Source organism: Oncorhynchus kisutch, linkage group LG14 (assembly GCF_002021735.2).
Source record: "Oncorhynchus kisutch isolate 150728-3 linkage group LG14, Okis_V2, whole genome shotgun sequence".
Classification (NCBI taxonomy): domain Eukaryota; kingdom Metazoa; phylum Chordata; class Actinopteri; order Salmoniformes; family Salmonidae; genus Oncorhynchus; species Oncorhynchus kisutch.
The window spans coordinates 17,792,236-17,818,569 of NC_034187.2; the positions used below are offsets into that span (position 1 = coordinate 17,792,236).

Sequence of the window (26,334 nt, forward strand, 5' to 3'; positions counted from 1 at the left end):
CAAATTTATCAACCCATGGAGGTCAGGATTTGGAGTCACACTCAAAATTAAAGTGGAAAACCACACTACAGGCTGATCCAACATTGATGTAATGTCCTTAAAACAAGTCAAAATGAGGCTCAGTAGTATGTGTGGCCTCCACGTGCCTGTATGACCTCCCTACAACGTCTGGGCATGCTCCTGATGAGGTGGCGGATGGTCTCATGAGGGATCTCCTCCCAGACCTGGACTAAAGCATCCGCCAACTCCTGGACAGTCTGTGGTGCAACGTGGCGTTGGTGGATGGAGCGAGACATGATGTCCCAGATGTGGTCAATTGGATTCAGGTCTGGGGAACGGGTGGGCCAGTCCATAGCATCAATGCCTTCCTATTGCAGGAACTGCTGACACACTCCAGCCACATGAGGTCTAGCATTGTCTTGCATTAGGAGGAACCCAGGGCCAACCGCACCAGCATGTGGTCTCACAAGGGGTCTGAGGATCTCATCTCGGTACCTAATGGCAGTCAGGCTACCTCTGGCGAGCACCCCCAAAGAAATGCCACCCCACACCATGACTGACCCACCACCAAACCGGTCATGCTGGAGGATGTTGCAGGCAGCAGAACGTTCTCCACGGCGTCTCCAGTCTCTGTCACGTCTGTCACATGTGCTCAGTGTGAACCTGCTTTCATCTGTGAAGAGCACAGGGCGCCAGTGGCGAATTTGCCAATCTTGGTGTTCTCTGGCAAATACCAAACGTCCTGCACGGTGTTGGGCTGTAAGCACAACCCCCACCTGTGGACGTTGGGCCCTCATACCACCCTCATGGAGTCTGTTTCTGACCGTTTGAGCAGACACATGCACATTTGTGGTCTGCTGGTGGTCATTTTGCAGGGCTCTGGCAGTGCTCCTCCTGCTCCTCCTTGCACAAAGACGGAGGTAGCGGTCCTGCTGCTGGGTTGTTGCCCTCCTACGGCCTCCTCCACGTCTCCTGATGTACTGGCGTGTCTCCTGGTAGCGCCTCCATGCTCTGGACACTACGCTGACAGACACAGCAAACCTTCTTGCCACAGCTCGCATTGATGTGCCATCCTGGATGAGCTGCACTACCTGAGCCACTTGTGTGGGTTGTAGACTCCGTCTCATGCTACCACTAGAGTGAAAGCACCGCCAGCATTCAAAAGTGACCAAAACATCAGCCAGGAAGCAATTGCCTATAATTTCCACCTGTTGTCTATTCCATTTGCACAACAGCATGTGAAATTGATTGTCAATCAGTGTTGCTTCCTAAGTGGACAGTTTGATTTCACAGAAGTGTGATTGACTTGGAGTTACATTGTGTTGTTTAAGTGTTCCCTTTATTTTTTTGAGCAGTGTATATATAGAGTTTAGGCTTAAATAATGTAGCCTGTGGGCTGTCAGTAATTCCCCTAGTTTAAATTCCAGTACAAAAAAGTGCAGCATCAAAACTGTTATGTCACGCCCATGCCATAGAGAGGCTTTTATTCTCTATTTTGGTTAGGCCAGGGTGTGACTAGGATGGGCATTCTATGTTCATTTTCTATGTTTTGGATTTCTGTGTTGTTTGGCCGGGTGTGGTTCTCAATCAGAGGCAGCTGTCTATCGTTGTCTCTGATTGAGAACCATACTTAGGTAGCCTGTTTTCCCACTATTAGTTGTGGGTGGTTATTTTCTGTTTAGTGTTGGTTGCACCTTGCAGAACTGTTTTGGCTATTCTTTTGATAGTTTGTGTTCAGTCAGTTAAGCTAATAAAGATGAACACGTACCCCACTGCATTCTGGTCCAATGACTCCTCTTCTTGCGACGAAAGCCGTGACATGTTAATTGAAACCAAATAGAATCCAAATGCTCCTTGGTAACAATGGTATGAGAAATATGCTGTGTTAAACCGGGGGGTTGAGCAAATTGGGGTCTTCACTGCCTGTGATCCCCATCCTCCTGATCTAATGTTATCCTACACCAGTAGCAGCAGCAGCCCACAGATTCCCAGCCACACTCCACAGGAAATTGGTTTAAAAATAAAACGTGTTTTATTAAATCCATTCATCACAAGGCTAATTCAGTCAGAGAAATAAAACAAATAATCTACTATCGCCCAAATGACCTTGACTGTTGTGCTGGTGACTGAACCCAAACATCACAGCCAAATCTATTGCAATGTTCTGGTCGTTTGTAGCTAGTATCTACTCTGTCATCTATCCTGTGTGGAATAGTCTAGGAGCCCTATTCCATCCTCAGCGGTGAGAGGCGGAGGCTCAGGCTAGTGCTCTGTGCATCCTAAATGGCACATTATTTCATATACTTACTTCTGACCAGGGCCAAAAAGCCTGGCAGGCATAATTACAGTAGTAGCCCATCCTCCAGCAGCTCCAACAGTTACTGCACTGTGTCAAGAGACCAGAGCATCCGAGCCAACTCATCAATTTCCAGCCTAGTGCGTTAACTGTCCTTTCTTGCAGCCCTCTGTGCCCATAAATCACCAGCCCTAGATGCAATGCGGGGGAGGGACTAGTCTGTGTCCCAAATGGCACCCTATTCCCTATATAGTGCACTACTTATGATGTAGTACTAGGGCTTGGGCAACAGTAGTGAATGTTAAAGGGAATAGATGAGCAACCAGACACCCATTCCTCACACACACCTTCAACACTGACTCAATATCCAGACACCCATTCCTCACACACACCTTCAACACTGACTCAATATCAAGACACACATTCCTCACACACACCTTCAACACTGACTCAATATCCAGACACCCATTCCTCACACACACCTTCAACACTGACTCAATATCCAGACACCCATTCCTCACACACACCTCCAACACTGACTCAATATCAAGACAACCATTCCCCACACACACCTTCAACACTGACTCAATATCCAGACACCCATTCCTCACACACACCTTCAACACTGACTCAATATCCAGACACACATTCCTCACACACACCTTCAACACTGACTCAATTTCCAGACACCCATTCCTCACACACACACCTTCAACACTGACTCAATATCCAGACACCCATTCCTCACACACACCTCCAACACTGACTCAATATCAAGACAACCATTCCCCACACACACCTTCAACACTGACTCAATATCCAGACACCCATACCTCACATACACCTTCAACACTGACTCAATATCCAGACACCCATTCCTCACACACACCTTCAACACTGACTCAATATCCAGACACCCATACCTCACACACACCTTCAACACTGACTCAATATCAATACACCCATACCTCACACACCTTCAACACTGACTCAATATCAAGACACCCATTCCTCACACACACCTTCAACACTGTCTCAATATCAAGACACCCATACCTCACACACACCTTCAACACTGACTCAATAACCAGACACACCCACCTTCAACACTGTCTCAATATCAAGACACCCATACCTCACACACACCTTCAACACTGACTCAATATCCAGACACACCCACCTTCAACACTGACTCAATATCCAGACACCCATACCTCACACACACCTTCAACACTGACTCAATATCCAGACACCCATACCTCACACACACCTTCAACACTGACTCAATATCCAGACACCCATACCTCACACACACCTTCAACACTGACTCAATATCCAGACACCCATACCTCACACACACTTTCAACACTGACTCAATATCAATACACCCATACCTCACACACCTTCAACACTGACTCAATATCCAGACACCCATACCTCACACACACCTTCAACACTGACTCAATATCAAGACACCCATACCTCACACACCTTCAACACTGACTCAATATCAAGACACCCATTCCTCACACACCTTCAACACTGACTCAATATCCAGACACCCATTCCTCACACAGACCTTCAACACTGACTCAATATCCTGTGACGACCCTCCCACTCTGTCTGCCATATTCTCTCTCTGTTATTTCCTTATTAGGATGCTGGTGGGCGGAGTTGGGAGGGTCGTCAGCTACATGGGAAACACCTGGGCCCGGTGTCTCCCAGGATAAATACACCACTTCCCCATTCATGGAGGAGACTCTCTCCATGCAGATACCTTTATGGATTTTGTTGTGTTTCTTGGTGGTTTTTGGGTTGTTTGCGACAACATCTTTCAACACCCTGCATTATCACATTCATGCATGCAAAACACTCACTTACACTACTGATTACACACACCATTGTATATTTTCCTTAGTTGCTTTAGTTAATAAATATATATTTTGTTACGCCTTATCTCCATGTTGTCTCCCTTTTGTTACGGGCTTTGAGACGGTTCGTGACAAGTGGGGGCTCATCCGGGATCTTTGAACTATTGGTTTGGGAGACCGTGAAGGTACGTGTTTGGTTTGCATATTTTGTTTTGAGTTTGATAGGCCCAGTATTGGTTGCCTTTTGTTGTTTGGTTTGTGTGCTGTGTTGGAGAGAGTATAATGGTTAGTTTCCAGGCCCTGCCTAGCCTGAACTCTTGTTCTACTTTCTGTTGGGACGTCAGTCTGAGGTGAGTAATCGGCTGTGTACCTCGGTGGGAGATTTGGGTAGGGTAGTGGAACTTGCTACCCGGAGCTATAGCCTTTTTCCCCCTGATAGGTTTAGCGATGTGTTTCATTTTTTGGAATATGTTGGGCATGGTTAATGTTTTTTATTTTTGTGTGTTGTCTGTGGACTGAGCAGTTGTCTCGGGGGCACATCCTTGGCTTGGTGGAATTTGCCAGCATGCTGGGGAGTTTTTCCTTGCCAGCGGGCTACAGTGCGTAAATTCCCACCGCAAATCTGCATGAAGACTAGTGTTGAGTTATTGTAGGTTTTGGGGAAGCTCCATATCTCATCTCTCTTCTGTGGTGCTCAGGGTGATTGTCAATTCTCGGGTTGTGGTCTGGTGTGCTCAGCAGAAGGGAAGAGCGAGAATTTTTTTGTGATTATGGCGTCTTATGTAGATAAGTTCATTCACTCTCCATCAGAGGAATTGTTAGATTTAGGTACTAAAGAACAGCTGTTGAAGGTCGCGGAACACTACAAGGTTGAGATTAGTGATAAACGTCTAAAGAATTCTATTAGGTTGATATTGAAGGCCAATCTGATGGAGGGTGGTATTCTTGAAGTTACCACTGGTCCAGCCTCTGCTGAGGATTTGTCGTCTCCCCATAACGTTACAATGGCCATTCCATCGGTTAGTCCTAGTAGCCTTCTTTTTGAACAGCAGAAAGAACTGCTTTTGTTACAGCTGGAGCATGATCGTGAGAAGAGGGAGCATGCTCGGCAGCATGATCGTGAGAAGCTAGAGCATGATCGTGAGAAGCTAGAGCATGATCGTGTAAAATATGAAAAGGAATTGGCATTTAAACAAGATATGGAGCGTGCTAAAATCAAGTTGCAACAAGAACGTATAGAGTTGGTTAGGGAAGGAAATATCTCAGGGGAGAGTTTGTTTTGGGAAGGTGACCCAGATTTACCTAGGGGTAGTTCTGCTTTTGGTCGTGCCCCAGAGACATTTGATATTGTTGGGAACTTACGGTTATTGCCTTAGTTTAATGAAAAGGACCCCGAGACATTATTTTTGTTGTTTGAGCGGGTTGCTGACGCTAGGAGTTGGCCTGATTCTGACCGCACTTTAATGTTGCAGTGTGTGCTGACTGGTAAAGCGCAGGAAGCATATTCAGCTCTTAGTGTACACGACAGTGCCAGTTATGATAAAGTTAAAACAGCTGTGTTACAGATTTATGAACTGGTCCCTGAGGCTTACCGCCAACGATTTAGAACTTTAAAAAGGGATGATAAGCAGACTCATGTTGAGTTTGCGCGACAGTTAGCTTTACAGTTTAATCGCTGGTGTTCCGCCTCTGCAGTTGTGACTTTCCAAGGGCTGTGTGATCTGATTATGTTAGAGCAATCTAAGGACACAATTTCTGATCGTATTGCCACGTATATTAACGAACTGAAAGTAAAGAATGTTGCTGAAGCTGCGGTTTTGGAGGACGAGTATGTGTTGACTCACAAAAGTGTCTTTGCAGAGCCCCGTATTCGGAAAGAGTGGGGGCGTTCGGATAGATTTGGGCTTCGCTCACCGAGATACTTTGGTTCACGGGCAGAGTTCTATTCAACTAGGGTTGAGCCTGACTCTCATGGTAAAGCTGACTTTGGGCAGGAGTGTCACTACTGTCAAGGTTCAGGTCATTGGAAAAATGAATGTCCACTTCTCAGGTCAAAGGGTGCTTATGCTAAATCTAAGCCTACTGCGTTAGCTGCACCTGTTCCACATCAGTTCACTCATGACTCATTTCCTCAGGCCCAGGAGAATGTGAAAGTCCATATTGATCCAGACTATTTACCTTTCATTATGGAAGGTTTTGTGTCTATGTTAGGAAGTAAAGACCTAGTGCCAGTGAAGATCCTGAGAGACACAGGTGCCTCTGAATCATTTGTGTTGGAGTCTGTGTTACCCTTTTCTGCTGAGACTGATTCGGGGAATAGTGTTCTAATTAGGGGAATAGGTTTGAACACTCTGTCAGTTCCATTCCATAAACTGATGTTGGATTGTGGGCTGGTGAAGGGTGAAGTTGTTGTGGGGGTGCGTCCTTCGTTGCCTATTGAGGGTATCGACGTTATCCTTGGGAATAACTTGGCTGGTGAGCGTGTATGGCCTGTCGTGTTTCCATCTCTAGTGGTTTCCACTAAGCCGTCATTTGTTGGGATTCCTGGAGAGTGTACAGAGTTTCCCAGAGGTGTTCTCTGCATGTGCAGTGACACGTTCTATGAGCCGTGGCGACTAATGATAATAATACAAAGTATGTCACTGTTTTCCCTGTTATCCCGTTATCTGTAACCCGGTCAGATCTAATCAATGCACAACGGGATGACCCCACATTGGAAGAGTTGCGTGATCAAATTGTGCCTGTAGAACAGTTGGGAGATGTCGCCCATGGCTATTTTCTCCAAGAGGATGTCCTGATGAGAAAGTGGGTGTCTCATGATAGTAGTTTTCTGGGGGAGGCAATTAGTCAGGTTGTTGTACCAGTTAAGCTTCGTGAGTTGGTGTTGGAAACTTCTCACAGCGACGTTGCTGGACATATGGGGGTGAGGAAAACCTACAATCTCATATTAAGCCATTTATTTTGGCCTAGATTAAAGAGGGATGTTTCTGATTTTATCAAAACTTGCCACACCTGTCAATTAACTGGTAAGCCTAATCAAGCTATTAAACCAGTACCATTGTTTCCTATTCCTGTACTCAGCCAACCTTTTGAGTATCTGATTATTGACTGTGTGGGTCCTCTGCCTCGTTCTAAAAAGGGTAGCAGTTACCTGTTCACTGTGATGTGTCAGACCACTAGGTTTCCAGCTGCCTATCCTCTCTGATCTATCACGACTAAATCGGTGTTAAAAGCTTTGACTCAGTTTCTCTCATTGTTTGGAATCCCTAAGGTCATTCAGAGTGATTCTACACCGTGCTTCTACACCTGCATTGCTTGCTGTTTGGGGTTTTAGGCTGGGTTTCTGTACAGCACTTTGAGATATCAGCTGATGTACGAAGGGCTATATAAATACATTTGATTTGATCAAGGATCAAATTTTACCTCATCTGTTTAGTCAGGTTCTTCAACAGCTCCATATTAAACACAATTTGTCTAGCGCCTATCACGCGCAAAGTCAAGGAGCACTGGAACGTTTCCATCAAACACTTAAGTCTTTGAGAGCTTATTGTACTGAGATGGATAAGGATTGGGAGGAGGGGTTGCCTTGGTTACTGTTAGCCGCTAGGGAAGTTTCACAGGAGAGCACAGGTTTCAGTCCAAATTACCTTGTGTTTGGACATGGGGTGCGTGGACTTTTATCTGTTCTCCAGGATGACTGGAAGTCTCCCGAGCCTCCTCAGTCCCTATTATTGTATGTGTGTGATTTCCGGCGACGACTGTACGCCGCTGGTGAAATGGCTAAAGAGAAGTTATCTTCACAGGAGAGGATGAAGGGCATATTTGATTGCCGAGGTGACCAGGTTCTTGCTCTGCTGCCAATTGTTGGTTCTCCTTTTCAAGCCAAGTTTCAAGGTCCATATACAGTGGTGCGCCAGTACACTGAGCAAAATTATCTAGTTGCCACTCCAGAACAGAGGAAAGCACACCAGCTATGCCATGTAAATCTGTTAAAACCCTATTATGCACGTTCCTCTGAGACTGAACAGTGGGATTCTACAGAGGACGGTAAAACCTGTTCTTATGGCTGATACCGTTGTTTCCTTGGGTTCTTGTTGTGCTAGATCTGTGCATGAGGATGTTCCTGGTCCTGACGATTGTATATTGCAGGGTAGATTGTCTAAAATATCCAGTGTTTCTGAATTTTTCAGTCTTCTCACTCACCTACCTGTTGATGGGCGGAAAGAGATGGTTGGTCTTATTCAGAGATTTCCAGGTTTGTTTTCTGATACACCTACACGTACAAACTTAATAGAGCAAATTTGACCTGTTAAAAGGCTATTGGCAGGTGCCACTGACGAGTAGGGCAGGTGCCACTGACGAGTAGGGCACGTGAAATCTCTGCCTTTATTACACCCTTTGGTCTGTACTCTAATTCGGTTATGAGTTTCGGTCTGCGTAATGCACCTGCCACTTTTCAGCAAGTTATGAACAGGGTTGTCGCCGGTCTGCCCGGGTGCGCTGTTTATTTGGACGATGTAGTAATATATGCAGATACTTGGGAAGAACATCTGTCCCGTATTCAAGCCTTGTTCGAACGTCTGGCTGCGGGTCGCCTCACAATCAATCTGGCTAAATGTGAGTTTGCTCAGGCGACCGTTACATACCTTGGAAAAGTGGTTGGGCAGGGTGAAGTGCGTCCTGTTCAGGCTAAAGTGGTGGCTATTGATGCTTTTCTACCACCAACTACTAAAAAGGAACTGATGCGTTTCTTGGGCATGATTGGCTATTACCGTAGTTTTTGTAATAACTTCTCTACTGTGGTCGCTCCCTTGACAGATATGCTGAAAGCTAAGGCTGTTTACGTTTGGTCTACTCGTTGTCAACATGCTTTTGAAGATGCAAAGAGGTTGCTTACCTCAACTCCGGTGCTGGCTGCTCCTCTCATGGATTTGTCATTTACCTTGCAGGTGGATGCTAGTCATGTGGGGGCAGGTGCAGTTTTGCTGCAAGCAGATGTTTCTGGGGTTGCGAGGCCTGTTAGTTTCTTTTCCAAAAAGTTTAACGATTATCAGTTGAACTATTCGGTTATTGAAAAGAAAGCGCTAGCACTCATTTGGGCGCTACAACACTTCGAAGTGTATGTCGGGTCGGGGGTAGTACCTATTGTGGTCTACACCGACCATAACCCCCTCACTTTTTTGAGGTCCATGATGTGTCCAAACCAGAGGATAATGAGATGGTGTTTATTTTTACAATCATTCCATCTCGATGTGCGGCACATCCGGGGGACTGAAAACGTGATTGCTGATGCGCTCTCTCGTGCGCCCTGTTCCTAAATGTTTACGTGACTGACCATTGTTTCGTATTGTCATGTTCTCTCTGTCCTGTCTGCTCCCTCCTGTCTTGTTTTCTTATTTCCTCTTAAATGTTGCTTCCTGTGCGAAGGTCGCTGAGGTCTGTGGAGGAGGTTGGCTGGGGCAAATTGTAAGTGTGAACACGTAAACCCTCATCAATTTGTGGCGCAGAAGCTGTGTCAATTTGGAACTTAGAGGCTGGTATTTTGTTCCGGGGTCCTTGTTGGTCCCCGGTTTTATGGGGGGGATGTGACGACCCTCCCACTCTGTCTGCCGTATTCTCTCTCTGTTATTTCCTTATTAGGATGCTGGTGGGCGGAGTTGGGAGGGTCGTCAGCTACATGGGAAACACCTATGCCCGGTGTCTCCCAGGATAAATACACCACTTCTCCATTCATGGAGGAGACTCTCTCCATGCAGACACCTTTATGGATTTTGTTGTGTTTCTTGGTGGTTTTTGGGTTGTTTGCGACAACATCTTTCAACACCCTGCATTATCACATTCATGCATGCAAAACACTCACTTACACTACTGATTACACACACCATTGTATATTTTCCTTAGTTGCTTTAGTTAATAAATATATATTTTGTTACGCCTTATCTCCATGTTGTCTCCCTTTTGTTACGGGCTTTGAGACGGTTCGTGGCAATCCAGACACCCATTCCTCACACACCTTCAACACTGACTCAATATCCAGACACCCACTCCACTAAAGCCACACTGACTCAATATCCAGGACCAGCTAGACAGGACACTTATAGTAGGCACAATTAGAACTAAGCTTCATAGCTGGAGTCTTTTGTCATCCGAGCGAGGCAAGATTATCGCATCATTGATCCCGTTATCAAATGTAATTTGGTCTCTACCGTTTGTAGTGAAATGGTCAAATAACCCAGCAGGACAGTGTTGAAACAATTTAAACTTTGACCACAAGCTTGGATATACAAGACACATGACTGCTTCTCTCTTCGCTGGGTCTGAGTGAGCACACCCAAATCCAGTTTGCATTCCATATGGCACTCTATTCCCTATATAAGTGCACTACTTTTATCCAGAGCCATTTGGGCCCTGGTTAAAAGTAGTGCACTAAATGGGGAATAGGGAGCATTTGGGAGGTAGCAGCAGAGTGAAGGATGAGCTCCTAGACGTCAGGCCCAGGTGCCAGAGCAGAGCGCTGTCTGTCTGAGTGTCTGTCTGTCTGTGGACGTAAGGTGTTATCACACAGGAATGTGTACAGATACAGCAGAGCGGGCTGGAAGAAAGCAGCAGCTCTTATCTGGGGCCTGCAGCACAGTTCTGTACCTCATGCTGCTACTGCTCTGACTAGAAGAGAGGAGGCAGTCATTATCATTTACTTCTTCTCTCTCCCTTTCTATATTTCCCCCTATCCTCCATCTCTCTACCTCTACTTGTCTCTCTCTCCCTCCCTCTCTCCGTCAGGGATGATAGAGGGCTGTCTGAACTGACTCAGCTATACAGGAAACCTGGGCAGAGACTGGCTAATCATGAGAGGAAGGAAGAGATGGGTATTGGAATCCATAATGAAGTCTGGTAACCTGACCATGTTACCTAAAGCCACCACTGACGTACAGTGAACAGGGTAAAGAACTGAGCAAATTGTTGAGCTCCAGGCCAGCCGTCAGTGTAAAATCATATTCTAGTTGCTGTATAGGCTGTGTCATATGGCTCTGGTCAAAAGTAGTGCACTCAGTAGGGTATAGGGTGCCATTTGGGATCAAGGCATAGTCTATCAATTAACTAAGACCCTTAGTATTAACAGAGCAATAATAACCACAAATTGTCAGACTGATATTGATGGCAAATTATCTCTACAACAGCCTAACATAAGTGTTCATTAAGTTTTCTGGAGGCTTGTTGTGATCACTGGAGCTTGTCTGAGGTGTTAGCCTGGGACCAATCCTCAAGTGAGACTACGGTCAGTCAGACCCTATTCCCTATACAGTGCACTACTTTTCATTATGGTCAAAACCCTACGGGCTCTGGTCAAAAGTAGTGAGTGCACTTTGTAGGGAATAGGGTTCCATTTAAGATGCATCCAGTCAGACAGCTCCTCCTCCTCCTGTCACAGACGGTAGTGGTGGACATCTGTCCCTCTCTGAGCCAAACTGACACAACCACCATCGCATCATTTGATTCAACTCATCTCAAACTTATCATGAACAGATGGGGCACATTTGAAAAATAGACCCTTTACTTCTCAAACTGTAGCAATTGCATAATAATTTGCAGTGTGTGTGTGTGTGTGACAGTAAATGAGAAAGATGTACATCACTGTTCCACTTTCCTTACACCTCTCTCTCTCTGCCCCTCTCTCTGCCCCTCTCTCTCTCCCCCTCTCTCTCTCTCTCTCTTCTCTCACCAGGGACAGCAGTAGCAAACCAAAGCTACATAAATTGTCTTATTGCAAAATATTAACAGCTGTGTGGCCCATTAAATATCCTGGCCTGGATATAATAGGATAGAATGTGATGGATTATTATGCTAGCAACAAAAAAGGCTTGTAATAAGACAAATCTGAATTCCTCTAAACAGTGTATTAAAGTTGACCTAATAGTGTATGATAATCTACCGAGGAATATACTTCATGTTTTGGTGACATTAGCCATAGATATTGACGTCACATGGACAGAATGACTTTCTGATCAACAGCTAGGCCACATTATTTTGCTTCCTTAAACTTTCTCAATACTTGTCTTTTTTGCTGGCAGGTTAGACAAGTATGAGCCTGTAAGTAAGTATTTCACTTTGAGGTCTATACCTGTTAAACTGTGATTTGATTTGAGTAGTTTGGTGGATTTGTCTGAAAAGTGCCAAATATACTCTCTCATTCACACACACACACACACGTCTAACGCTAATCACACTAGGAGTGTTAGAGAGGCGTATAACACAATGATCCGCACATTCAAACACTTCCCTCCAGCATCCCTGAGAAGCATTCCTACCTGGGGTGAAGTAGCTATGCTGGCTAACTGTGTGATATGTGGAGGACTACAAGTCAAGCCACGATGCCAGGGCCCCTCAACTTCAAGCATAGAGCCATGAAAACAAGAATACATGTTCTGTTCTATAGTGTAACAGTGTGTGTGTGAGCGTGGGTTATTTAGCCCTGGCTGACATACCAACAGTTGTTGAAGAAGAGAGAACAGGAACTCTAGTGAACTCTGTGCTATGGGTGGGTAGGGCTGGCTGATGACTGATGGAGCCACAGTACAGTTACTGCGTCCCAAATGGCACCCTATTCCATATGTAGTGCACCACTTTTGACCAGGGCTCTGGTTACAATTAGTACACTATGTAGGGGATATGGTGCCATTTGGGACACAAGCCAGTGTTTAGCGCCTGCTGGCAGGGAGTATTCTGTTCAGGCAGTGTTGTGTTGTTCTGCCATTGTGAGGCTGACGTCACGGGCAGCAGAAGAGGTGCCTGTGGTGGGGAATCACTAGGGAGGGACGGTGGCTCTGGCAGGCAGCTCTGAACAGGGTTGTGTTCCGTAGGGAGAAAATGTTTTGAATAGGTGTGAAACAAGGAGGGGCCACTTGATCTTGTCCAATAAGAATATAGATTTTTGTTTTGCGTTGCGTGTTCTACTGAACAAGACCCATGCCTGCTGTTATACACCGTGGCTTCCTAGGGCCAGCACCAGGCTAGAGGAGGTGGAGGTGGAGGAGTGCTTATCACCAGCCAGCCCAGCCTGCTTGCAGCCACAGAAGAACGGGACCTGATTTGTGTAGAGTCGACAGCTCTGTCATATCCAACTCACTCAAGCTCCCTCTGTGACATCCCCTGGCCCCACACTGAGGGGAGAAAGCAGAACACGCTGCCAAAGGGAATAACAGGAGATTGTTTTGTTCAACATGGACAGCTAAGCGTTCGCCCTATCTGCCAAGACCTTGATAAAGTAGCCTGCCGCATCATCACAAACTTCCCCAGCTGCAGCTGGTCTGTAGCAAGGTGCTTGAGTCACATCCGTCAGGAGAAGAGACAACACAACAGCAGCAAAGCAGGGGTCAGATCCTCAGTTCCAGTATTAGTTTAGAGAGAGAAGCCCCAACAATCAATTATCTGGAGCACAGGGCCTGCCATGTCATGCATCCACAGAGCAGAGCCCAGCCCCACAGAGCAGAGCCCAGCCCCACAGAGCAGAGCACAGCCCCACAGAGCAGAGCCCAGCCCCACAGAGCAGAGCACAGCCCCACAGAGCAGAGCCCAGAACCACAGAGCAGAGCCCAGAACCACAGAGCAGAGCACAGCCCCACAGAGCAGAGCACAGCCCCACAGAGCAGAGCCCAGAACCACAGAGCAGAGCCCAGAACCACAGAGCAGAGCCCAGCCCCACAGAGCAGAGCCCAGCCCCACAGAGCAGAGCACAGCCCCACAGAGCAGAGCACAGCCCCACAGAGCAGAGCCCAGAACCACAGAGCAGAGCCCAGCCCCACAGAGCAAAGCCCAGAACCACAGAGCAGAGCCCAGAACCACAGAGCAGAGCCCAGCCCCACAGAGCAGAGCCCAGAACCACAGAGCAGAGCCCAGAACCACAGAGCAGAGCCCAGCCCCACAGAGCAGAGCCCAGCCCCACAGAGCAGATCCCAGCCCCACAGAGCAGAGCCCAGCCCCACAGAGCAGAGCCCAGAACCACAGAGCAGAGCCCAGAACCGCAGAGCCCAGCCCCAGAGCAGAGCCCAGCCCCACAGAGCAGATCCCAGCCACACAGAGCAGAGCCCAGCCCAACAGAGCAGAGACTAGCTAGAGCACAAAGCCTGAAATGAAGCTTAACAAGCCCCAGAGGCTACTGCTGGAGCTGGATGGAAGGGAGGCTTGGCAAATAGATCTGATCATGGCCCTACTACAGCTCCTCCCTCCAGTGCTCTCCTCCTGGGCCTGGCTCACCACTAACCAGGAAACATGACTCTACAGCTCCTCTCTCTCCTCCTGGGCCTGGCTCACCACTAACCAGGAAACATGACTCTACAGCTCCTCTCTCTCCTCCTGGGCCTGGCTCACCACTAACCAGGAAACATGACTCTACAGCTCCTCTCTCTCCTCCTGGGCCTGGCTCACCACTAACCAGGAAACATGACTCTACAGCTCCTCTCTCTCCTCCTGGGCCTGGCTCACCACTAACCAGGAAACATGACTCTACAGCTCCTCTCTCTCCTCCTGGGCCTGGCTCACCACTAACCAGGAAATATGACTCTACAGCTCCTCTCTCTCCTCCTGGGCCTGGCTCACCACTAACCAGGAAACATGACTCTACAGCTCCTCTCTCTCCTCCTGGGCCTGGCTCACCACTAACCAGGAAACATGACTCTACAGCTCCTCTCTCTCCTCCTGGGCCTGGCTCACCACTAACCAGGAAACATGACTCTACAGCTCCTCCCTCCAGTGCTCTCCTCCTGGGCCTGGCTCACCACTAACCAGTAAACATGACTCTACAGCTCCTCCCTCTCCCCAGCTCCTCCCTCTCCCCCTGGGTCTGGCTTACTGGGCCCTATCTGAAAACTCTTGCCTGGATGGGCCGTAACAAATCACCTGAACATCTAATTCCACCGAGGCTCAACGGCAATGTGCTGCAGGGCATTATGGGAGAGAGAGAGAGGGAGCGAGAGAAGAGAGACACAGAGAGAGAGAGAGAGAGAGCGAGAGAAGAGAGACACAGAGAGAGAGAGAGAGAGAGAGAGCGAGAGAGCGAGAGAGACAGAAGAAGTCTAACAAAATATATAATATAATAAACCTAGATAAGAATAAGTTAGAATATATATTTAAAACATTTGACTATTTCCTATTCAATATTGACTGTAGTACAGTGAGTATCCTTGAGGGCGAAATCTGTTGTTTGACATTGACGGCTAGCGTGAGTAACTCAGAGACTAGCATGACTGGGGCCTGACGATCATTGACCCATTGAGGAGCAGAGTAATCCCTGAGGCTGAGGAGAATGCTAAACAGGAAGCCGTAGCCCCATCTTCAGATCCAGGGGCTAAGTGTGCACACACTCATGCATACACTATTGTGAAGAGCTGACTGATGCTTTTCCACTCAGCATGAAGTCACTTTGAATCCTGAAAAGGCATATGGTCATTTTAACTGCATCAAATCAAGCTTTATTTATACAGCACATTTCAGAAATGGAATGCAACGCAACGTGCTTCACCGGGAAAAAAACATGAAATATTTACTACTCAACAAACATAAAATAAAATCCAAAAGAATGATAGAAACTGAACGATTAAAAGCACCCTGAGGAAAAGCAAAGCTAAAAAGATATGTTTTAAGATCTCTTTTATATATGTCCACAGTTTGGGCCCCCCTCAGGTTCTCTGGCAGGCTATTCCAGAGGCTGGGGGCATAATAACTAAAGGCTGCCTCTCCATGCTTCTTGGCCCCCCTCAGGTTCTCTGGCAGGCTATTCCAGAGGCTGGGGGCATAATAACTAAAGGCTGCCTCTCCATGCTTCTTGGCCCCCCTCAGGCTCTCTGGCAGACTATTCCAGAGGCTGGGGGCATAATAACTAAAGGCCTCTGCAGGCCTCTTAGATGATTCTTAAAATTAATTCTAAAACTCAAAGGCAGCCAGTACAGAGACCTTAAAACCGGTGTAATATGTGCTCACCATCTGGTCTTGGTCAGTACCCGTGCTGCAGCATTCTGTATGTTTTGCAGTTGACCAATGGCTTTCTTGGGTAGGCCAGACAGGAGAGCATTACAGTAGTCAAGCCTGCTTGTAATAAAAGCATGGATGTGTCTCTCTATATCAGCATGAGAGAGAAACGTATCCGTGAGCTGTTCTGAGTTAGTAACGTTAAAGCACCAATGATCTGTTCATAGACCCTACTGATCAGCATCTTGCCTGGTGTCCATTATTAACATTACAATACCAGTGATCTGTTCATAGACCCTACTGATCAGCATCTTGCCTGGTGTCCGTTAGTAACATTACAATACCAGTGATCTGTTCATAGACCCTGCTGATCAGCCTCGTGCCTGGTGTCCATTAGTAACATTACAATACCAGTGATCTGTTCATAGACCCTACTGATCAGCATCTTGCCTGGTGTCCGTTAGTAACATTACAATACCAGTGATCTGTTCATAGACCCTGCTGATCAGCCTCGTGCCTGGTGTCCATTAGTAACATTACAATACCAGTGATCTGTTCATAGACCCTACTGATCAGCATCTTGCCTGGTGTCCATTAGTAACATTACAATACCAGTGATCTGTTCATAGACCCTACTGATCAGCATCTTGCCTGGTGTCCATTAGTAACATTACAATACCAGTGATCTGTTCATAGACCCTACTGATCAGCATTTTGCCTGGTGTCCATTAGTAACATTACAATACCAGTGATCTGTTCATAGACCCTACTGATCAGCATCTTGCCTGGTGTCCATTAGTAACGTTAAAGCACCAGTGATCTGTTCCGAGACCCTACTGATCAGCATCTTGCCTGGTGTCCGTTAGTAACATTACAATACCAGTGATCTGTTCATAGACCCTACTGATCAGCATCTTGCCTGGTGTCCGATAGTAACATTACAATACCAGTGATCTGTTCTGAGACCCTACTGATCGGCCTCTTGCCTGGTGTCCGTTAGTAACATTACAATACCAGTGATCTGTTCCGAGACCCTACTGATCAGCATCTTGCCTGGTGTCCATTAGTAACATTACAATACCAGTGATCTGTTCTGAGACCCTACTGATCAGCCCCTTGCCTGGTGTCCATTAGTAACATTACAATACCAGTGATCTGTTCTGAGACCCTACTGATCAGCATCTTGCCTGGTGTCCGTTAGTAACATTACAATACCAGTGATCTGTTCATAGACCCTACTGATCAGCCTCTTGCCTGGTGTCCATTAGTAACATTACAATACCAGTGATCTGTTCTGAGACCCTACTGATCAGCATCTTGCCTGGTGTCCATTAGTAACGTTAAAGCACCAGTGATCTGTTCCGAGACCCTACTGATCAGCATCTTGCCTGGTGTCCGTTAGTAACATTACAATACCAGTGATCTGTTCTGAGACCCTACTGATCAGCATCTTGCCTGGTGTCCATTAGTAACATTACAACACCAGTGATCTGTACTGAGACCCTGATCAGGACATACTGAGGTGAGGCCTCAACATGAAGGCTGACACAAGTGCTAACCAGGTCAATATTTCCAAATATAATTTGGTCTCAGTTACTTGTGTGTGACAAATGTAGGAGTAAATCCGTTATGCTCACGGAATACCAATGCACTCATCTCCTTTACTTACTGTATAACCTACATTTTATGTACACAAATGTTACTTCGAGAAGACAGGTGTACTGTATTGTGACCCCTCGTCCATCTGTTGTGGGTTAAAGGGGAATTTTACATCAAATAAATGTTCACGTGTATTTGTAGTCTCCAAATATCATAATTTACTGTACGGTTGCATCATAGCTATCGAAACACCCCGTCTGTAAAATAAAGTTGCATAGCCTCGTCAAATCACCATACAAGACTTTGCACTTCGAACCTGCCCTTACCTGCCCCTCTTGCTCTGTACAACCGACGGTGAGCGTGTAGTTAAAATGATTTTCTATGTTTAGTAGAGCCCATGCCCGCAATGTTCAGACCTAGACCCACTTCAATTGCTTCCGAAAACCTAAATTTGAAATAACCGCATTAGTAAATCCATTCGCTGGTCCTCACTATGTCACCCGCTCCCTGCAGACTGCATGTGCTCTGTGTGTGTGAACAACGGCTCCGCTTGGGCTGCTGAGTGACGAGACATGAGAGCACAGAGCATGGCTGTAAGCTACTTTTCATCACTTTAAACTATGACAAAACTCAACAAACATTATTTTCTGTGAAATAATCTCTCCTGTGTTATATAACATAGTGCACCGAGGCAGGACTGTGGGCTCTCATTCTCCGAGGCCAACGTAAGTAAGATATTTAAGCATGTTAACCCTCGCAGTGCTGCCAGCCCAGATGGAATCCCTAGCCGCGTCCTCAGAGCATGTGCAGACCAGCTGGCTGGAGTGTTTTTCAGACATATCCCAGTCTGCTGTCCCCACTTGCTTCAAGATATTCCACCATTGTTCCTGTACCCAAGAAAGCTAAGGTAACTGAACTAAATTACTATCGCCCCGTAGCACACAATTCTGTAATCATGAAGTGTTTTGAAAGTCTAGTTAAGGACCATATCACCTCCACCCTACCTGACACCTAGACCCACTTCAATTTGCATACGTCCAAATAGATCCACAGATGATGCAATCGCCATTGCACTGCACACCGCCCTAACCCATCTGGACAAGAGGAATACCTATGTAAGAATGCTGGTCATTAACTACAGCGCAGCCATCAACACCATACTACCCTCCAAACTCATTAATCTCGAGGCCCTGGGTCTGAACCCCGCCCTGTGCAACTGGGTCCTGGACATCCTGACGGGCCGCCCCCAGGTGGTGACAACACCACTTCGCTGATCCTCAGCACAGGGGGCCTACAAGGGTGCGTGCTCAGCCCCCTCCTGTACTCCCTGTTCCCCCATGACTGCGTGGCCATGCACGCCTCCAACTCAATCATCAAGTTTGCAGACGACATAACAATAGTAGGCCTGATTACCAACAATGACGAGAGCCTACAGGGAAGTGGTGAGGGACCTGACAGAGTGGTGCCAGGAATATAACCTCTCACTCAATATCAACAAAACGAAGGAGCTGATCATGGACTTCAGTGGACAGCCGAGGGAGCATGCTCCATCCACATCGACGGGGCCACAGTGGAGAAGGTGAAAAGCTTCAAGTTCCTTAGCCTACACATCACTGATAATCTGAAATAGTCCACCCACACAGACAGTGTGGTGAAGAAGGCTCAACAGTGCCTCTTCAACCTCAGGAGGCTGAAGAAATTCAGCTATGCCCCCTCAGACCCTCACAAACTCTTACAGATGCACCATTGAGAGCATTCTGTTGGAATGTGTCACTGCCTGGTACGGCAACTGCACCACCCGCAACCGCAGGGCTCTCCAGAGGGTGGTGTGGTCTGCCCAAAGCATCACCGGGTGCAAACTTCCTCCCCTCCAGGACACCTACAGCACCTGATGTCACAGGAAGGACACATCAACCACCTGAGCCACGGCTTGTTCACCCCGCTATCTTCCAGAAGGCGAGGTCAGTACAGGTGCATCAACGCTGGGGACGAGAGACTAAAAACATATTCTATCTCAAGGCTTCAGACTGTTAAATAGCCATCACTAGCTGGCTACCGCCTGGTTACTCAACCCTGCTACTGCCTCTAAGGTGGAATCACTGGTCACCTTAATAATGGAATCACTGGTCACTTTAATAATGTTTACATACTGTTTTAATCATTTCATATGTATATACTGTATTCTAGTCAATGCCATCCTATTTAACTATTGCTGTGTATATACACTATTCTATCCTCTGTATTCTACAGATATACTAAATATTCTATCCACGTAGTGTCCATTATGTCTATAATTTCACATATATACACTACCTTTCCAAAGATTTGGGTTCACTTTGAAATGTCCTTGTTTTTGAAAGAAAAGCACATTTTTTGTCCATTAAAATAACATAAAATTAATCAGAAATACAGTGTAGACATTGTTAATGTTGTAAATGATTATTGTAGCTGGAAAAGACAGATTTTTTAAATGGAATATCTACATAGGTGTACAGAGGCCCATTATCAGCAACCATCACTCCTGTGTTCCAATGGCACGTTGTGTTAGCTAATCCAAGTTTATCATTTTAAAAGGCTAATTGATCATTAGAAAAACCTTTAGCAATTCTGTTAGCACAGCTGAAAACTGTTGTGCTAATTAAAGAAGCAATAAAACTGGCCTTCTTTAGACTAGTTGAGTATCTGGAGCATCAGCATTTATGGGTTCGATTACAGGCTCAAAATGGCTAGAAACAAAGAACTTTCTTCTGAAACTCATTAGTCTATTCTGGTTCTGAGAAATTATGGCTATTCCATGCGAGAAATTTCCAAGAAACTGAAGATCTCATACAACGCAGTGTACTACTCCCTTCACAGAACAGCGCAAACTGGCTCTAACCAGAACAGAAAGAGGAGTGGGAGGCCCCGGTGCACAACTGAGCAAGAGGACAAGTACATTAGTGTGTCTAGTTTGAGAAACAGAATCCTCACAAGTCCTTCATTAAATAGTACCCGCAAAACATCAGTCTCAACGTCAACAGCGAAGAGGCACCCATCTTAATCTTTTCTTTCTATTGGTCTGTCTGAGATATGGCTTTTTCTTTGCCTCTTCATTGTTGACGTTGAGACGTTGATTTGTGAGTACTATTTAATGAAGCTGCCAGTTGAGGACTTGTGAGGCATCTGTTTCTCAAACTAGACACTCTAATGTACTTGTCTTCTTGCTCAGTTGTGCACCGGGGCCTCCCAATCCTCTTTCTATTCTGCTCTCTCTCTATGTGACCCAAGCCTAAGTACTAGTCTGCGTGTCAGTCTGAACATGCTTCTTATGCACATATGTGCAGTCAGTCATTATTTAATTATCTTTTCCTATCCTCCATTTGTGATGTGGAGATGAGAACGTCCATAGCGGCAGGAGAGCGAGAAAGTGCAAGAGAGAGCGAGAGACATGGAGAGAGAAAATGGGAAGCAACGGGTGTCTGTTAATTGAATGTGATTGCTCAGCATTCCTCAGAATCTTGATAAAGCCAGCTGCCCTCTTCCTGCACTCTGCATGTTATGTTCAGTGATCCGATGATAGCCTAATACCTATAAACTAAGGCCCCCAGAGCAAAATCCAGGCCCTGTCTGAGTCATGTCAGGCCCTTGTCATTTAAAACTAATAGAAGTCACAGTATTTGGGTGAGCCTGGTCTGTAGGGAAACAGGCATCAAAGCAGCAGCAGCAAGGCCTCTCTCTCAGGTCTCCATCCCCATTCTACCAGTTCTAGTGTCCACAACACCATGCAAAGCCCCTCACCCCCCAGTCACTACAATCTAGTGAGGGTCACACGGACAGCAAAAAACAAGCAAACTTGTTGAATGAGTAGTATCTTCAGGTAGAGAAAGAAAACATTTAGAAACTAGACACAATGACTGAAACGTGAAAATATATGACAGTGTTTTCCACTAGTGCCGGCGTGAAGATGCATGACAGTGTTTTCCACTAGTGCCGGAGTGAAGATATATGACAGTGTTTTCCACTAGTGCAGGCGTGAAGATATATGACAGTGTTTTCCACTAGTGCCGGAGTGAAGATATATGACAGTGTTTTCCACTAGTAAAAGCGTGAAGATGTATGAGTGTTTTCCACTAGTGCCGGAGTGAAGATGTATGACAGTGTTTCCACTAGTGCCGGAGTGAAGATGTATGACAATGTTTCCACTAGTGCCAGCGTGAAGATGTATGACAGTGTTTCCACTAGTAAAGGCGTGAAGCTGTATGACAGTGTTTCCACTAGTGCCGGCGTGAAGATGTATGAGTGTTTTCCACTAGTGCCGGCGTGAAGATATATGACAGTGTTTTCCACTAGTAAAGGCGTGAAGATGTATGACAGTGTTTCCACTAGTGCCGGCGTGAAAATGTATGAGTGTTTTCCACTAGTGCCGGCGTGAAGATGTATGACAGTGTTTTCCACTAGTAAAGGCGTGAAAATGTATGACAGTGTTTCCACTAGTAAAGGCGTGAAGATATATGACAGTGTTTTCCACTAGTAAAGGCGTGAAGATATATGACAGTGTTTTCCACTAGTAAAGGCGTGAAAATGTATGACAGTGTTTTCCACTAGTAAAGGCGTGAAAATGTATGACAGTGTTTCCACTAGTAAAGGGGTGAAGATATATGACAGTGTTTCCACTAGCGTCGGAGTGAAGATGTATGAGTGTTTTCCACTAGTGCCGGCGTGAAGATGTATGACAGTGTTTCCACTAGCGCCGGAGTGAAGATGTATGACAGTGTTTTCCACTAGTAAAGGCGTGAAGATGTATGACAGTGTTTCCACTAGTAAAGGCGTGAAAATGTATGACAGTGTTTCCACTAGTAAAGGCGTGAAGATGTATGACAGTGTTTCCACTAGCGTCGGAGTGAAGATGTATGACAGTGTTTTCCACTAGTAAAGGCGTGAAAATGTATGACAGTGTTTCCACTAGTGTCGGAGTGAAGATGTATGACAGTGTTTTCCACTAGTAAAGGCGTGAAGATATATGACAGTGTTTCCACTAGCGTCGGAGTGAAGATGTATGACAGTGTTTTCCACTAGTAAAGGCGTGAAAATGTATGACAGTGTTTCCACTAGTAAAGGCGTGAAGATGTATGACAGTGTTTTCCACTAGTAAAGGCGTGAAGATATATGACAGTGTTTTCCACTAGTAAAGGCGTGAAAATGTATGACAGTGTTTTCCACTAGTAAAGGCGTGAAAATGTATGACAGTGTTTCCACTAGTAAAGGCGTGAAGATATATGACAGTGTTTCCACTAGCGTCGGAGTGAAGATGTATGACAGTGTTTTCCACTAGTAAAGGCGTGAAGATATATGACAGTGTTTCCACTAGCGTCGGAGTGAAGATGTATGACAGTGTTTTCCACTAGTAAAGGCGTGAAGATATATGACAGTGTTTCTACTAGTGCCGGCGTGAAGATGTATGACAGTGTTTTCCACTAGTAAAGGCGTGAAGATATATGACAGTGTTTCCACTAGCGTCGGAGTGAAGATGTATGACAGTGTTTTCCACTAGTAAAGGCGTGAAAATGTATGACAGTGTTTTCCACTAGTAAAGGCGTGAAAATGTATGACAGTGTTTCCACTAGTAAAGGCGTGAAAATGTATGACAGTGTTTCCACTAGTAAAGGCGTGAAAATGTATGACAGTGTTTCCACTAGCGTCGGAGTGAAAATGTATGACAGTGTTTTCCACTAGTAAAGGCGTGAAAATGTATGACAGTGTTTCCACTAGTGTCGGAGTGAAGATATATGACAGTGTTTCCACTAGCGCCGGCTGTCGGCTATACAGCCGGTTACACACTCATTTTCAGATGTACTTTTTTAACTTAAATTAACTAGGCTACTTTTTTACATTTCGCAAGTCAGAAAAAAAGACAGCCGAGCCCTTTCGCACTAGAATGAACGATACGCATCTTCTAGCGATCTATTGATAGGACAAGCGCCTGTCAGTCACAAAGTGAGCGATTTCAGAGAAGCACCTCCAGTTTGAAGGTCTGAAGTCTGTCCTGCATCCTGGAACCTGGGTCTGTGTGTTGTGTACACTGTGGTTGCAGTCAAATGTCTTTACAAGGAGGGAGAGAGCACAATGCTCCTTCATCGTCTGTGAGTCCATTTGGATGTCCCATATCATGGCGGAAACCACTTAGCCTATTGTTTTCTGGCACATTCATTTATTTTATTTTGCTTGTTTCAAATGCAGCCACGATGTGCTTGTACATCGGCTTACTGTGCTTTGATTGACGAACAGTAAGCTTGACTAGTTTATAAATGGTGTTGGACTGACTGAATAAAGTCAATCTCATACATCCTTGCCATTCATAAATCATACAACTTATATGTCCATGGTATCACATTGGGACATGTCAGCTAAAGATCTCTTTTGTAATTTCGATATGAAGTCCATCAGGACTTGCCAGACAGTAACGTTGAAGTGAGTGACTCGTCAGTAGCCTATCGAATTGCATCGGTAAGAGAGACATTTATTTAGTTCACTAATTTGCACACGGGTAGGCTTTTTGGTCGATTATCTGCAGATAAATGATGAAAACAATCGATGAAGATGGTGAATCCTACTCACTGCAGGAACAAAAGGTAGGCTAGTGGAGAGATAACCTCACTGCAGGAACAATAGGTAGGCTAGTTCAGAGCGCCTCACTGGTCCAAAATACGATACAAAATAACTGATTGAATTGTTTTAAAAGCTAGTGTTACTTCTATGGTATTTTCTAAAATATTGATATAAAGTAGGTCTACTGATTTAATCAACGTGTTGACAATGGAGAAGTCAACAGCTGCTTTCTGTGTAGCAAGGCTCATGATTAACACCTTCTTCATTCTTCAATCATACCTGTATTACAGATGGCTGAGAAAATGCCTCTTAAAAGGAAGCTTGAAGCCTGTGGAAGTCAGCAGGTTCTTTAAGAAGAAACCTGTGGATCAGTTGTTAAACAAGTACTTTTTGGAACAAATGACATACTGCAATTCACAAAGAGAGTTGCAAACACTTGTTGAAATCGTTCCACTAATTTAACTCATGTCGTTCTATCTTCTCTTAACATGTATGGAACTTATTTGAGCACCTGTTCCTTTTGTTTTAGAGACCAATTTTTTCATTTGAAAAAGTGGCCATCACACAATTTGTTTTGTGGCACAAACACACAAGTAACCTTTTATTTTTTATTCAAGATCATTTAGGCAATTTAAATTGTTCAGTTTAAATCAAATACATAATTCGAAGAACAAATATAATTGTGGGAAGTCATATCTTGCTGTAAAATACATGAATCTCAAGAGAAGATGGGTTAAATGATTAAAAGGTTTAATGTTCTCTTACTTAGAAAATAGTCCTGATCATATAGGCCTAGTTCAAGATGATATCAAAATGTCAAAAACAATACACTGGATTCATACATTTTTTGTCATTTAAATTGTAAACACAATACCACAACAATGTTTTCCAATCTGTGTATTTCGGATGGAATCAAAGCAATAGAATGTAACAGAGAACACCAAAATAGAGCTTGTTCGGCAAAACAATCTTAACTGGCTGGCTACTTTTTCTATTAGGCTGGGTACTCCATGTGCTTGTGGGAAACACTGGTATAATGATGATGATAACATGGCAATGATTTCTGAAGTCTGAAGTCTATAACCTTCGCCACCACAGAACACACACCAGTCTCTAACCATCGCCACCACAGAACACATACCAGTCTATAACCATCGCCACCACAGAACACACACCAGTCTATAACCATCGCCACCACAGAACACACACCAGTCTATAACCATCGCCACCACAGAACACACACCAGTCTATAACCATCGCCACCACAGAACACACACCAGTCTATAGCCATCGCCTCCACAGAACACACACCAGTCTATAACCATCGCCACCACAGAACACACACCAGTCTATAACCATCACCACCACAGAACACACACCAGTCTATAACCATCGCCACCACAGAACACACACCAGTCTATAGCCATCGCCTCTAAAGAACACACACCAGTCTATAACCATCGCCACCACAGAACACACACCAGTCTATAGCCATCGCCTCCACAGAACACACACCAGTCTATAACCATCGCCACCACAGAACACCAGCGGCCAATCGTTGAGTACAGAAATAGGCTCCCACCATCAAACATAACCACAGGATCCAGTCTGGTACCATTTCTGCACCACCAGAATGTGCCCTACTTCCATCTCCAAACATCCACAGGCACCACAAATAGGAACTATTTCATCCAACCACACAGCAGTGTGCTGGGCTTGTCTCATTGCTACACAGCAGTGTGCTGGGCTTGTCTCATTGCCACACAGCAGTGTGCTGGGCTTGTCTCATTGCTACACAGCAGTGTGCTGTGCTTGTCTCATTGCCACACAGCAGTGTGCTGGGCTTGTCTCATTGCTACACAGCAGTGTGCTGGGCTTGTCTCATTGCTACACAGCAGTGTGCTGGGCTTGTCTCATTGCTACACAGCAGTGTGCTGGGCTTGTCTCATTGCTACACAGCAGTGTGCTGGGCTTGTCTCATTGCTACACAGCAGTGTGCTGGGCTTGTTTCATTGCTACACA

General features: G+C 45.6%; 1 protein-coding gene and 1 long non-coding RNA gene across 2 annotated transcripts in view; one reads left to right on the forward strand and one right to left on the reverse strand.

Moving 5' to 3' along the window:
- LOC109904579 (rho GTPase-activating protein 5) overlaps nt 1-26,334 on the reverse strand; it is a 67,636-nt gene that overhangs the window by 32,655 nt on the left and 8,647 nt on the right. The window lies entirely within an intron of this gene.
- On the forward strand, nt 4,352-12,086 carry LOC109904238 (uncharacterized). The gene is made up of 3 exons (XR_002257145.2): nt 4,352-9,633; nt 10,948-11,107; nt 11,891-12,086. It is a non-coding gene; the product is annotated as an uncharacterized LOC109904238 (long non-coding RNA).